General features: G+C 44.3%; 1 long non-coding RNA gene across 2 annotated transcripts; it reads right to left on the reverse strand.

The window, feature by feature from the left end:
* Nucleotides 1-3755: 3755 nt before the first annotated feature.
* LOC118363655 (uncharacterized) lies at nt 3756-8228 on the reverse strand. Of its 2 annotated transcripts, XR_008087602.1 has the most exons (5): nt 7258-8194; nt 6559-6650; nt 5007-5273; nt 4278-4404; nt 3756-4196 (listed from the first exon to the last, which is right to left on the reverse strand). It is a non-coding gene; the product is annotated as an uncharacterized LOC118363655 (long non-coding RNA). The 2 variants fall into 2 exon arrangements; XR_008087601.1 differs by having other exon boundaries at nt 5007-6650; nt 7258-8228.
* Between the last annotated feature and the right edge of the window lie 6146 nt (nt 8229-14374).

The following is a 14374-nucleotide window of genomic DNA, read 5'->3' on the forward strand; positions in this document are numbered from 1 at the left end:
GATATCTAGATGAGATCCTGAGGCCCAATGTTGTGCTATTCATCTGCCGCCATCACCTCATGTTTCAGCATGACAATGCATAGCCCCATGTCGCAAGGATCTGTACACAATTCCTGGAAGCTGTACACAATATCCTAGTTCTTCCATGGCTTGCATACTCACCAGACAATGTCACCCATTTTAGCATGTTTGGTATGCTCTGGATCGACATGTACGACAGCATGTTCCAGTTCCCGCCAGTAACTTGCACAGCCATTGAAGAGGAGTGGGTCTACATTCCACAGGCCACAATCGACAGCCTGATCAACTCTATGCAAAGGAGATGTGTTGCGCTGCATGAAACAAATGGTGGTCACACCAGATGCTCACAGTTTTTCTGATCCAAGCCACTACCTTGTTTTTTAATGTACAGTATCTGTGACCAACTGATGCATATCTGTATTCCAAGTCATTTGAAATCCATAGATTAGGGCCTTGTGAATTTATTTCAATTGACTGATGAAATGTAACTTTCTGTTCAGTGTATTTAGCCTACCAAATGTGCACCATTGTAAGCAAATGTAGCCTAACCCCCTAGACGGTGTCTGCGCCCCGCAAAAATGTAATTAACATAATAAACATATTCCCATCAAAATCCGTCTGTTTAAACTAGAGATATCTGTTTTTTGCGTGGCTCAATCCACCACATCTACCAATGGCGACCTTCCAGATCTGCGGTGAAAGGTGGCCGAGATACAGCGGTGTTTGTCAGACCATGAGACATTAAAAAAAAATCGCTTTTCTCACGAAAACAGCTCTTGCGTCCACAAACGATTTAATATGACCACTCTAAGATGAGACTCTCACGAACTCTATGGTTTTCTCCGTTCTGCTCTACGACGCCCACAAGAGTCACGGGACTCGTTTGAAGTCGGAACACCCGATCTGCCAACTTCTGCCTGTTGCGTCCGAACAGTTTGGCCTAAACACTAGTATGACCCCTCTGTGGAAAGGTGAGACTCTCACAAACACATACGTACATGTTGTACAAGCCTCACAAGACTAATCTGAAGGTAGCCTGCTCAACAGTGCTCAACAGTTTCCTGTGTGTATCAAGAATGGTCCACCACCCAAAGGACATCCCGCCAACTTGACATAACTGTGGTAAGCATTGACATGCTTTCGACACCTCGTAGAGTCCATGTCCGACGACTCAATATTAGGATTTTTTTTGTGATAATTGATTTTTTATATCGTACAAATCGGTTATTCAATGGGTTTGTGTGGGCTAATAGCAGTAAGGCCAAATTCAGTGTTTCATCAAATAATCTTGTAATATATATTTTCTATACCTAAAGGGGTACTAGAATTCAAAATCTAACTTTTTTCACTACCAAAGGACTCCTGACTCGAATATTACGGACTTGGGACTCGACTGGGACTTGACTGTTTTAGTGACTCGACTACATCACTGCATGACCAAACCATGAACTGTGGTGTTGAATGTGGAGACCAAACTTGACACTTGGCTAATGATTGCCCTTCTGCAGCCCAGGGTTTCCCTGATGGATCAGACACATGGAGAAGTCAAGTGCCAATGAGTTCAGCAGTAAAGATGCAGTAGCTGATTTACACCACACACACCACACCACTGATTTACACAGTCTATCGGTCTCTTTCTGTCTGTCACCACATTGCTTATGGTGGCTAAGGTTAGCTGAAGTTTGTAGTGGCTGTTTAAAAAACAGAATCCTGGATTACATTTATTCTTGACCAATAGACTACTATCAGGTTGAAGAACCATCTAACATCAAGTTGTAAAATAATGAACTATCCTTTAATGACTTTACATAACCTTATGATATAACTCAGTGTTCCTATACCTTCATCATTTAAATACAAGTCATTGCTCTATGATTTGCATGTGAGCATAGCAGATACTAGATAGGCCAGTCGCTACACACACCTAGTGTAAAGGGTATGGAACTAGATATATGCTTGCTTCCTGGTTGGGTTCTATGAATGGCTTGCTATGTTTGTTTACAGATTAACAGACTCTAAAGGTCTTTACCAACTAATTGGGTTGAGAAGCATGCCAAATGTTTCAGATTGGGACTACCGCGGACGAGTTCCGGTTAAAAGCTAAAGTGGCTCAAAGAAAAAATAAATAATCCTGTAAAATGGGGACTGCGTGCCCATTTGCAAGCAGATCTTCAGTTCCCAAATGTTTATTTAATTCCCAGAGACTAGGAGCTTCCCCATTGATTTAAACTGATTATGCTAAACGAAGGTTTCCAGGTTGGCTTGTTTTTTAATTGATTACACTGCAGTCACAGGTCACACTTGATTGGCCAGGTCTATAACAGATGTAAGAACTGAATAGATTTAACATTCATTCATTTGGAGATAGTTGCATTTCAGTTCTAGGGTGGCTAGACCATGTCTGCTAACTAACTCACTGTGATAGATATCTTAACTGATGCATATTGGATAGGCACATTGAAATAAAGTTTTCTAAAACAAGACATTTTCCGAGGGGAATATATGCCTTCAATGGCATTGAAACTGGAAAAGGAAAACCTGCACTCACGGAAGTCAAACAAAAAGTGGCATTGTCCAATGCGTTGCCCCATCCTGCTTATGTGATGAGTAAACTTGCCTGAGACTAGTATTAACTCCCCAAACTAATGCCCAGGCTTTAGCTTGGCATTAGTTTAGCGGCCTAACACTCTCTTCTGGTGCGCAGACAACCTGGGTTCAAAACCCAGTTGGCACATTAGGCGCACCATAAATCAAGACCACAAAATACACAACAGCTATTTTGTGTATACAGGATTAGATAACAATTACGAGACAATGTTTCTCTGAATTTAACCTCCGGCCTCTAACATCCCAAACATCCACCTGGTCTGTTTACTCAAGGTCTGTGTCCCAAATGGCATCATATTCCCTACGTAGTAAATTACCTTCATGAAAAAGTACTACTGAATTACTACTCATCACTACTACACAAGATCTACATAAAACCTACTGGTTTTACTACTTGATTGCTATTGAGATGTGTAATTAACTGGTAGTGATTTATGTAGTAATTTAAATAGTAATGACATTGGGATGCTTCACTACTGGTGAACACTATGTATTTACAATTTATTTATATTCTCCCTTAATGACTACTGTGTAACTACTGAGCTTTTGGGTGGGGTTATATCCTCCTGGGGTTTGGCCCTGTCCAGGGGTGTCCTCGGATGGGGCCACAGTGTCTCCTGACCCCTCCTGTCTCAGCCTCCAGTATTTATGCTGCAGTAGTTTATGTGCCGGGGGGCTAGGGTCAGTTTGTTATATCTGGAGTACTTCTCCTGTCCTATTCAGTGTCCTGTGTGAATTTAAGTGTGCTCTCTCTAATTCTCTTTCGGAGGACCTGAGCCCTAGGACCATGCCTCAGGACTACCGACATGATGACTCCTTGCTGTGCCCAGTCCACCTGGCCGTGCTGCTTCTCCAGTTTCAACTGTTCTGCCTTATTATTATTGGACCATGCTGGTCATTTATGAACATTTGAACATCTTGGCCATGTTCTGTTATAATCTCCACCCGGCACAGCCAGAAGAGGACTGGCCACCCCACATAGCCTGGTTCCTCTCTAGGTTTCTTCCTAGGTTTTGGCCTTTCTAGGGAGTTTTTCCTAGCCACCGTGCTTCTAAACCTGCATTGCTAGCTGTTTGGGGTTTTAGTTACTTCCTTCTGGCCACACATTGTATTCTGAGAAATAGACATGGCTTTAACTGTGAATGTACTTTATTGCAGATATTTTCCTCAAATAAAATTCACCATACATAAAATAAACAAGTTATTACAACTGATTTACATTGGGTCTAATGTGTGTATGAGGCATGTTTTTCAACTCAGAAAAAAAAGCACACAAAATTTCCTAAAACTACGCATTAAGCAAGTCTTTTACAATATGATCAATCACACATTGATTTGATAGATAGTTTAAGTAATCATGTAGATATTGAGAATGGCTATGAGGGAGTAGATATCTCCAATCCTACAATAAAATGGAGCAAACATTAAACAAGTAATTACAACTTATTTACATTGTGGATAATGTGTGTGTGTGTTTTATTTTTCCTTGTCAGACACCCATCTCTGATAGGCCCAGTGAATGCACTTCTGGGTGAGGCTGTCAGGCAGTGGTGGAGTGCATGGCAGATCTGAAAGAGACATGCACAAAGTGACAGTAAGTATACAGCTCAACAACATGTCTGTGTGTACATCTAATAATTCTGAATTACCTGTATCCATCTGGGAACACCCAAAAGTTTCTCCTTTCACGGCCAGTGTAGAAGGCATTGGTGCAGCTGGTAAATTAACTACCACAGCAGCATGACTGCTGTGACTGCAGCTGAACTGCTGTCAGATCTAAAATAGAGAGGCACAATTTTCTTAACTTACAATAACTATATAACTATACAAAAGTCATAGACTGAATGAATGTAAGGTCTAGATTCAATCAGATCAAGCGTTAACCGGCGATAGCCGACACCCATATAGCTGATGTCTTGGTGGTGTCGGAGGTGTAACTGCGTTGGATCTGTCAACTTGGTAAGAAGCAGCTCTTGATCATTGTCACAAACCCACACCCATCCTACTCGCGTTACAAGTTCAGAACGAGAAAATGTAACAATAGAAACAATGACGCTCAAATTCAAAATCATTCATCTAAATAATGAGGATTTCTATCAGCCTAATTGGGATGTAGATTACATCTTAAATTCCACTGTTCTAACTTGTAAATAGGGCTGCATGAGATTTCTGTTAATGCGACTCCATGCAGCCAATGGCAATGTCCGCTTAAGGTATAATGCCAGGAGCCGCTTGTTAATTTGCCAGCTCTAACACAGTTCCACCTCAGACACCGCCAAAACAACCGCTATGTGGATGTCGGCTGAAGCGGATGTGATTGAATAGAGCCCCAAGTGTGGGAGAGTGTGCATGTGTGTATACATTCATGTGATAATTACCTGTATCACCTGTTGTGGCCGGTGGAGCAGATGCAGGCAGACAACAGAGAGGAACAATTTTCTTAAGTTAAAATAATTATACAACAAAACAGAGTGAGTGAGTGTGTATACGTGTGTTTGATAAGTACCTGGACCACATCACACTGCTTCAGGTCTACAAGCCTCTGGAAGTTCCAGCGTGCCACTCCAGGCCTGGAACAGCTTGGTGGAAAGACGGTTACCCGTCACCCACCGAGCAGGTTGGTAAAGCCTTGACTACACACTAACCTAAACAGAACAGACTATGGGAGGCGCACAGTAGTACATAGAGCCATGGAACTCTATTCCACATCAAGTAACTCATGCAAGCAGTAAAATTAGACTTAAAAAACAGATAAAAATACACCTTATGGAACAGCGGGGACTGTGAAGAGACATGCATACACGCGATAACATACGCACTGCACTGTACACACACGTACACAAGGAGTTTGTGTTGTATATATATATATATATATATATATATGGTAGTAGAGTAGTGGCCTGAGGGCACACACTTAATGTGTTGTGAACATATTGTAATGTTTTTAAAATTGTATAACTGCCTTAATTTTGCTGGACCCGAAGAAGAGTAACTGCTGTTTTGGCAGCAGCTAATGGGGATCCATAATAAATACAATACAACAAATGAATTACGTTCATGTGTGTGTGTGTCTGGCAACCCACGCAGCGGACTTATTTTTTTGCAACTGCTCATCGTACTTACCCTTGCAATGTGATATGCGTGTGTGTTCTGTGTTGGTCAGGTTGACAAGGATGTGTCAACCTGACCACATCCTTATATTAGGACACTCAGTGATTAGCTTTGGAACAAAACTACTCTCAACAGCGTACAATTATAAAGGATATCAAATATTCAGATCTGGATTGACAAGTACGGTAAATGCAGGACATGAGCTCTAGGACCATGCATCGGGACAACCTGGCCTGACGACTCCTGGCTTTCCCCGTCTCCAGTCCACCTGGTCGTGCTGCTGATCCAGTCTCTGCTGTTTCTGTCTGCAGCTATGGAACCTTGACCTGCTCAAGGCTCACCGGAGGTACTACCTTGTCCTAGACACGCTGTTTGATCCTGCCTCTCTCTACCGGACCTACTGGCTCAACCTCTAAATGCTCAGCTATGAAGAGCCAACTGGCATTTACACCTGAGGTGCTGAACTATTGCACTCTCTATTATTTAACACTGCTGGTCATCTATGAACGCTGAAACAGCTTTAAGAATAATCTGGCCTAAATGGCTGTACTCTTTTATAATCTCCACAAGCACAGACAGAAGAGGACTGCCCCCCTCAGAGCCTGGTTCCTCTCTAGGTTTCTTCCTAGGTTCCTGCCTTTCTAGTGAGTTTTTCATAGCCACTGTGCTTCTACATCTGCTTGCTTCCTCTTTGGGGGTTTAACCTGGGTATCTGCTTAAGCACTTTGTGACAACTGCTGATGTAAACTAGGCTTTATAAAAATACATTTGATAGATTGCGTGTATATGCTTCTTTTCATGTCAGTAAATATGACTTACATTTCTTCAATAGGAAGTTGTACCTTAAGCCAACACCTTTTCCTGGTCTTTCCTGTTGGGAACAGTTGGCTTCGGGTTTGGGAATGGAGGGCCTAGAGAATTGGAATATTAACAATAATTAGTGTCCACACTTAAGAATGAATGAAATTCAATATGGGTTAGCTGTGTACCCTCATCTGATTGATAATTGATGTTATACTGTATGTCTATTTTCTTCTGAAAATCTGCCACCAAACCACACAATTCTATCTTGCGAGAGTGTACACAACCATTAGCTTATTTTACCATGTCAAAAACAACATAATTTGTAAAAGGGACCCAACGAATAACAAAAGAGTAGGAAGACTATTGTTGCTGTATACTGTACCCTAACCCAACTACTAGCTGGTCACAAGGCTACGTTGTTATAATTTAGGAAAGTTGTACTGTAGCCTACTGCACCCCATATCAACCAACTAGTAGTGATTATATAGGCTATATTGTTGTCATTCAGTAATGCTATAACGGTACTGTCGCCTACTGTACATCACATTATTATCCACCTAACTAGCTAGTGATAGTTTAGCTAGTTAGCTCCAAAGAAACAACCAATGAATGACAATAGTATTTTTAACAAAACATCTATATATCTAGCTTGTATGACTACATGTAAAACAACTTTACAGATAACTACAAAGTTTGAAAGCAAAGTTGACTTACCGGTATGCTGCTCACTTTCGGGAACCTTCCAGGCATCCAGATATGAGGTTAGCTAGCTAACAGCGACAGCATGGTAGCGATGAAAATACCTATCGAGCAACAATGTCGAGGTCAAAAACGAAAGAAATGATGTTAAGCCATGCTGCCTTCGTAAGATAAGTCAAATCAAACTGAAATAATTAACAGGCTGAACATACATTTATGTGACTAACTAGCTAACTTTAGCTTGCTAAATCAGTGACCGGTGATGCACCTATTCCTGTTTACAGTGTGTGCGTCCCTCCCCCTTCTCACGTCCTGCACGGAGAAGCCCCACTGAATCAACATGTGGCCAGAATTATATCACATCCGGGTTGGTTAACAATGCATGAGAAACTGTTTAAGGCCATCCCGCGCTGCCACCCGCGTGCGGGCCTTGTCCAGCGCGTCATCGACTGTCCCACCAAAGCATGCTCAAGTGACAAAGTCGAAGTTGATATCTTCGCTTATAAACCAGGTCCCTGGCCAAGGATGGCAGGTCTGATCCCTTCCAACACCAATGTAATGAAACAGGCAGGGAACACATCTCGAACCCTCAAAGTCCAGCGCGCCATTGACTGCCACAAAACCTGCTCAAGTGGCAGAGTCGAAAATTCATGTTCATAAACCAGAGTCGCTACAATATCTTTGACATTTCTAACTAGTTTTCATTGGGAAGGCAGATATAGCGTTTTTATCAAAAGCAATCACGTTTACATTTGACAAAACAATCCTACTCATTACTCCACTTGCTATTTACTTCACGTTTAATTTGAGCCAATTTCGCCATGGGCTTGGAATAGGGCACCTGGCTCACGCCTGGGAGGCGGTTCCAAAACTAATGCGATCAATTTTCACACACGCCAACTCGGGGCTCCCGGGCCAGAATAATTTAATCCCGTTTCTGAATCTGGCTCTGAGTTCCTCCCCTACGAATTCTAGAATGGAAAAAGATTCTAACCATTATGATTGCTCCCAGAAATCGATGGGCTGGGCCAGAGCCAGAACACACGTGGGTAAAGCAGTGGTTTGAACATTTGTCAAAGGCTTTTATGATCCGATCACTGGTTATTTTGTTTTGTATTTTGACATGAAAAAAAAAATACTTCAATGATGGCAGTTCAAGACTGATCTATGTAGTGAACATAGAGCAGTGGCAGAATTCACTTTGATTCGTCAGGCAAATCTTTTAAGGAGAGCCTGTGATATCTTGAGTAGGTTGCATAAGAGGGAGATGTTCTGTGACCTCATGTCCATGGTTGTGATGACTGGAACAAGTACTGGGACAAGTTCCAGTGTGTGTTGTAATGTGCTCAGTTGTTCTCAGTTCCCACCACAAATCCCAGAGGCCTGAAAAGGTATAGGGGGAAAAGTTTTTGGAAAGGGAGAAAATGTCAGTCAAAATGTAGAAATTCCACCCCTGGTCCTTGTATGGAACAGTGTCACACCCTGGTCTGTTTCACCTGTCTTTGTGATTGTCTCCACCCTTCTCCAGGTGTCACCAGTTTTCCTCATTAGTCCCTGGGTACTTATTCCTGTGTTCCCTGCTTGTCTGTTGCCAGTGTGTCTTGTTTGTCAAGTCAACTAGTGTGTTGTTTTCTGTTCTCCTGCTTTTCCCCTTTGCTCTGTTTTGCTAGCTTTCCCAAAATGTTGATACATTTCTCGTGATGGAAAAACAAGTCAGAGATTTTAAAGTGGAAAATACAAACTTCAGAAGCATTTTTAAACCTCAAATACACTGCATTGCAGAACAGTTATCTTGCAACAGGGTGGTCAAATTAAGATCCAACATCTGTAGATGATCTGGTGGAATGACAAGGAGATCAAAAGTGATACACACACACACACACACAGATATTGTGTGGAGGTCAATCTAAATTTAGTAGAAGTATGCTCTCACTGCCAGTAGCATAAAGTAAACACAGCAGGACTATCCACACCACTGGCATACCTCACGCCCTCGCAATGTGGGCAGGACTATGAGCTCTTGGGGGCCCTCAACCCAATACTTTTTTGATGGGTTGGGGTCCAGGGGCGCTGTCCCCCAAGATAGCATATGAACACCTCATAAGCCATGTTCCTTGCTCAGACAATGCGAGTGGGCCTCGCAAAACTGTAGTACGCCACTGACACACACACACACACTGTATAGGGTGTGTATATTACATGAACTTACCCTGTCTCCGACCTGCGTGTTGTATAATGTTTACGCTGCTGCAGATACAGATGGAGGCAGATTAAATAAAACCTGCATTGGCAACGTTGATGCACTATCTTTGTTTACACAACTAATGCCAGCAGCACATACCTATAGGTGTCTCAACTGGGAGCCTAGGGAGCGAGGCTTGGTATTTTTACCGTACTTAACACAATTTTGTACCAGGTCATATTTAAGCCACAAAAATGCTAAATGAAAATATGACCCAAAGTAGACCCCAAAATGTCATTCTTATATGCTACTATGAAAATACTGACAATTTTTGTCTTAGGAGTTTGTGACTTTGTTTTGTGTAACTTGTCTGTGGCACTTGTTCTCCGCAACAGTTTTAATGAGGGATGGATCATCCATCACTGTTTCTGGGATATAATTACTGCAGCAAGTCTGTATTCATAAAGCGTCTCAGAGTAGGAGTGCTGATCTAGGATTGATAAATACCTCCCCTGGTATTAGAACCATAACAGTCCCAGTAGAAGCTTACTTACAGTTAAGTCAAGATCCAAACATGTTCCATATCCAGCACCTCTGTGAAGAGTGAGCAGTACAAACCTGCCAGTCCCAGATTATACTACCCCCCACATACCCCTTCAAATCCTATCCTGCATTCCCCCCTCACCCCTCACCCTGGAGTGAGCAGAAGCATGCCACGGCATCGGCAGCAGCAGCAGTAGCTGACGTCACTTGTTTACCATCTTCTAGGTCGGCGCTCACTCTACCTCGCTCTCTGACTGTGGCACAAAGAGCACTGTTATGCAACCTCTGTTCTGAAACTGGCTAACTCTGCAGTCCTCTGCTAGGACTGACTGTGGATGTTAGTTTAGTTCAAGCATAGGCCTATATCCCTGTCAGGCATCTGCTCCTGAGTGGGGCAGTGGTCTAAGACACTGCAGTACCTGGTTTGAATCCAGGCTGCATCACATCTGGCTGTAATTGGGAGACCCATAGGGCAGCGCACAATTAGCCCAGCATTGTCAGGGTTTACGGGGTAGGCCATCATTGTAAATAAGAATTTGTTCTTAACTGACTTGCCTAGTAAAATAAAGGTTAAAATAAATAAATACAAATAAAGGAGCCATGTCCCCCTATGATAAACAAACATTGTGTGTGTTCTCTGTCCTGCGGCTCCATCTATTCCTGGTTGGCTTCACTGCTGCAGCTTCCTGGGTGGCTTCACCACTGTTGACTCAGGACTATGCTGCTCTCTCTCTCTCACACACACATGTAGGGGGAGAGGAGGCCCTCTAGTGGGCAAAGATTAATTAGCAAATCAGATAACCTGGACCAGGATGTCTTGCTCCCAGGCAAACTAAATAACTGTTTTGCCCGCTTTGAGGACAATACAGTACCACTGACACGGCCTGCAACCAAAACACGCGGCCTCTCCTTCACTGCAGCCGAGGTGAGTAAAAACATTTAAACATGTTAACCCTCGCAAGGCTGCAGGCCCAGACGGCATCCCCAGCCGCGCCCTCAGAGCATGCGCAGACCAGCTGGCTGGTGTGTTTACGGACATATTCAATCAATCCCTATCCCAGTCTGCTGTTCCCACATGCTTCAAGAGGGCCACCATTGTTCCTGTTCCCAAGAAAGCTAAGGTAACTGAGCTAAACGACTACCGCCCCGTAGCACTCACTTCCATCATCATGAAGTGCTTTGAGAGACTAGTCAACGACCATATCACCTCCACCCTACCTGACACCCTAGACCCACTCCAATTTGCTTACCGCCCAAATAGGTCCACAGACGATGCAATCTCAACCACACTGCACACAGCCCTAACCTATCTGGACAAGAGGAATACCTATGTGAGAATGCTGTTCATCGACTACAGCTCGGCATTTAACACCATAGTACCCTCCAAGCTCGTCATCAAGCTCGAGACTCTGGGTCTCGACCCCGCCCTGTGCAACTGGGTACTGGACTTCCTGACGGGCCGCCCCCAGGTGGTGAGGGTAGGCAACAACATCTCCACCCCGCTGATCCTCAACACTGGGGCCCCACAAGGGTGCGTTCTGAGCCCTCTCCTGTACTCCCTGTTTACCCACGACTGCGTGGCCACGCACGCCTCCAACTCAATCATCAAGTTTGCGGACGACACAACAGTGGTAGGCTTGATTACCAACAACGACGAGACGGCCTACAGGGAGGAGGTGAGGGCCCTCGGAGTGTGGTGTCAGGAAAATAACCTCACACTCAACGTCAACAAAACTAAGGAGATGATTGTGGACTTCAGGAAACAGCAGAGGGAACACCCCCCTATCCACATCGATGGAACAGTAGTGGAGAGGGTAGCAAGTTTTAAGTTCCTCGGCATACACATCACAGACAAACTGAATTGGTCCACCCACACAGACAGCATCGTGAAGAAGGCGCAGCAGCGCCTCTTCAACCTCAGGAGGCTGAAGAAATTCGGCTTGTCACTAAAAGCACTCACAAACTTCTACAGATGCACAATCGAGAGCATCCTGGCGGGCTGTATCACCGCCTGGTACGGCAACTGCTCCGCCCACAACCGTAAGGCTCTCCAGAGGGTAGTGAGGTCTGCACAAAGCATCACCGGGGGCAAACTACCTACCCTCCAGGACACCTACACCACCCGATGTTACAGGAAGGCCATAAAGATCATCAAGGACAACAACCACCCGAGCCACTGCCTGTTCACCCCGCTATCATCCAGAAGGCGAGGTCAGTACAGGTGCATCAAAGCTGGGACCGAGAGACTGAAAAACAGCTTCTATCTCAAGGCCATCAGACTGTTAAACAGCCACCACTAACATTGAGTGGCTGCTGCCAACACACTGACTCAACTCCAGCTACTTTAATAATGGGAATTGATGGGAATTATGTCAAATATATCACTAGCCACTTTAAACAATGCTACCTAATATCATGTTTACATCTCATATGTATACGTATAAACTGTACTCTATATCATCTACTGCATCTTTATGTAATACATCAAATCAAATGAAAGCCACTAGCCACTTTAACTATGCCACTTTGTTTACATACTCATCTCATATGTATATACTGTACCCGATACCATCTACTGTATCTTGCCTATGCCGCTCTGTACCATCACTCATTCATATATCTTTATGTACATATTCTTTAGCCCCTTACACTTGTGTGTATAAGACAGTAGTTGTGGAATTGTTAGTTAGATTACTTGTTGGTTATTACTGTATTGTCGGAACTAGAAGCACAAGCATTTCGCTACACTCGCATTAACATCTGCTAACCATGTGTATGTGACAAATACAATTTCATTTGATTTGATTTGAACCTGCTTCAGAGGTAGAAGTTGCCCCCAAAGCACAGATCTAGGATCAGATTGCACTACCCCGAATTCTTACCTTAACCATTAGGAGTATGAAACAATATCTGACTTTCTATCAGTGTCAGGGTATGACCAACGAGTGTCTCTGCATCAAATGCACACCCTATAATTATTATTATGTTATAAATAAATGGAGTGAAGGCCCTTCTTGTCTCTTTGTGTAATCATAGATATATTGGTCACTGGTTGAACTACATTACTAGTCAAAAGTTTGGACACACCTACTCATTCAAGGGTTTTTCTTTCTTTTTTCTACATTGTATAATAATAATGAATACATCAAAACCATAAAATAACACATATGGAATCATGTAGTATCATGCCCCAGGGCAGTGATTGGGAACACTACCCTGTGTAGGGTGCTGTCTTTCGGATGGGACGTTAAATGGGTGTTCTGACTCTCTGAGGTCATTAAAGATCCCATGGCACCCATGTTAACCCCGATGTCCTGTCTAAATTCCCAATCTGGCCCTCAAACCATCACGGTCACCTAATAATCCCTATTTTACAATTGGCTCATTCATCCCCCTTCTCTCCCCTGTAACTATTCCCCAGGTTGTTGCTGTAAATGAGAATGTGTTCTCAGTCAATCTACCTGGTAAAATAATGAATAAATAAAATTAATAAATAAATAAAGTAACCAAAAAAGTGTTAAACAAATCAAGATATATTTTAGATTCTTCAAAGGGAGAGTGTGGCAGAGTCAGGACTCAGACCTGAGCCAACTCTCCCTGTTTATTGTGAGGAACCAAGGAGGGAGGAACCAAGGAGGGAGGAGGGAGAGTGTGGCAGAGTCAGGACTCAGACCTGAGCCAACTCTCCCTGTTTATTGTGAGGAACCAAGGAGGAGACCAGGACCAGAGCCAGTGTTGGAGGTGAGCGAAGCAGAGACTGTGAAGGAGTTAATGGGGAAATTGGAGGAGAGAGTAATGAGGGAGTTACTGTGTTGGTGTTTTAAACATGGAATTCGCCCGACGGAGCGTGTCGGGGATTTGATGGCACCTGGGTCAGCGCTCCATACTCGTCCTGAGGTGCGTGTTAGTCGGCTGGTGAAGTTGGTGCCAGCCTCACGCACCAGGCCTCCTGTGCACATCCCTAGCCTTGCACGTCCTGTGCCAGCACTGCTCTCAAGATCTCCAGTACGCCTTCACGGTCTAGCCCATCCTATGCCACCTCCACACACCAGCCCTCAGGTGGCAGCTCCACGCACCAGGCTTCCTGTGCGTGTTCTCGGTCAAGTACCACCAGTGCCAGCACCACGCATCAGCGCTGCCGGAGCCTTCCTCCTCTCCAGCGCAGCCGGAGTCTCCCGCCTGTTCGGTGCTGCCAGATCTCCCGCCCCTCAGTCCAGAGGCGCAAGAGCCCCTCATTCCAGAGGCGCCAGAGCTCCTTAGTCCAGCGCTGCCAGAGCCTTCCTTTCCAGCGTTGCCGGAGTTTCCCGTCTGCCCAGCGCCGCCAGTGCCGCCAGTCTGCCCAGCGCTGCCAGTCTGCCCAGCGCCGCCAGTGCCGCGAGTCTGCCCAGCGCCGCCAGTGCCGCCAGT

Source organism: Oncorhynchus keta, chromosome 30 (assembly GCF_023373465.1).
Source record: "Oncorhynchus keta strain PuntledgeMale-10-30-2019 chromosome 30, Oket_V2, whole genome shotgun sequence".
NCBI lineage: Eukaryota > Metazoa > Chordata > Actinopteri > Salmoniformes > Salmonidae > Oncorhynchus > Oncorhynchus keta.